The following is an 878-nucleotide window of genomic DNA, read 5'->3' on the forward strand; positions in this document are numbered from 1 at the left end:
AGCCACAGGACTGCCCATTAGTCTTTCCTTTTGGAGAGCAATTAATCTCTTTTACTGCTTTTCCTCAGCTTCAGCTTTCTCAATAAACAACTTTGGATGGGCCAAAGAATTGTCATCTTGGTACTTCATAGCAGTAGTGATGCTACTAGGGTCTATTTCTTTTTCAGTACTGGGCGGGTCAGCAATTACTGATGCTGGTTCAGACGCTGAAGCTACATGTTTCACTTCACTAGGTTCTACTGTCTTTTGACTACTTGATCTGAACAAAAGAATCTGCTGAACAAAAGAATCACTTTCAATAACTTCAATTTCTTTTACTCTTCATTTGTTCTATCAGAGTGGCTTCGTCTTCCTCTTTTCTTCTCTTTGTTTCTTTCTCATTTCTTTCTTTGGTTTTTAATGCTTCATCAGCTTTTGCAGCAGCTTCAAGAACCAGCTGTAGTCTGGCTTTGGCCTGTTCAGCTGGCGGCAGATGTTCTAATCCAGCTTTGATGTTTCCAGATTCTCCACATTTGATGTTATGTAATTCCTTGTTCTTGCCTTTCTCCTTCTCTTTTTCTCTTTTCTCTTTGTCTCTGCCTTTACGCCATTCTCTATGGTGAGAATGACTACGGGTTCTCCTGTGACTTGATCTCTCACTACTTTGACTATGGGAATGTGGACAAGGTCTCAACCTGGACCTTCTTGTTCTGCTTTTTGATATAGCCCTCTGAACTCTATAGAATTTTTTTCACCCTTTTGAATGACTTCGACTTTTTTTCTTCTAGAGCCATAAGAACTACTGCTTGATTGATGCCTGTGTCTTCTATCGTAAGAATGTGAATGAGGTTGGGGATCTATGGACCAAAATCTTTACTTTGATCTTGATTTCTTTCCAC

At 39.7% G+C, this 878-nt stretch overlaps 1 pseudogene; it reads right to left on the reverse strand.

Moving 5' to 3' along the window:
• Positions 1-6: 6 nt before the first annotated feature.
• Positions 7-836, reverse strand: LOC102477045 (serine/Arginine-related protein 53-like; annotated as a pseudogene).
• Between the last annotated feature and the right edge of the window lie 42 nt (positions 837-878).

Source organism: Tupaia chinensis, unplaced genomic scaffold (genome assembly GCF_000334495.1).
Source record: "Tupaia chinensis unplaced genomic scaffold, TupChi_1.0 Scaffold146766_1, whole genome shotgun sequence".
NCBI classification, from domain to species: Eukaryota; Metazoa; Chordata; class Mammalia; order Scandentia; family Tupaiidae; genus Tupaia; species Tupaia belangeri.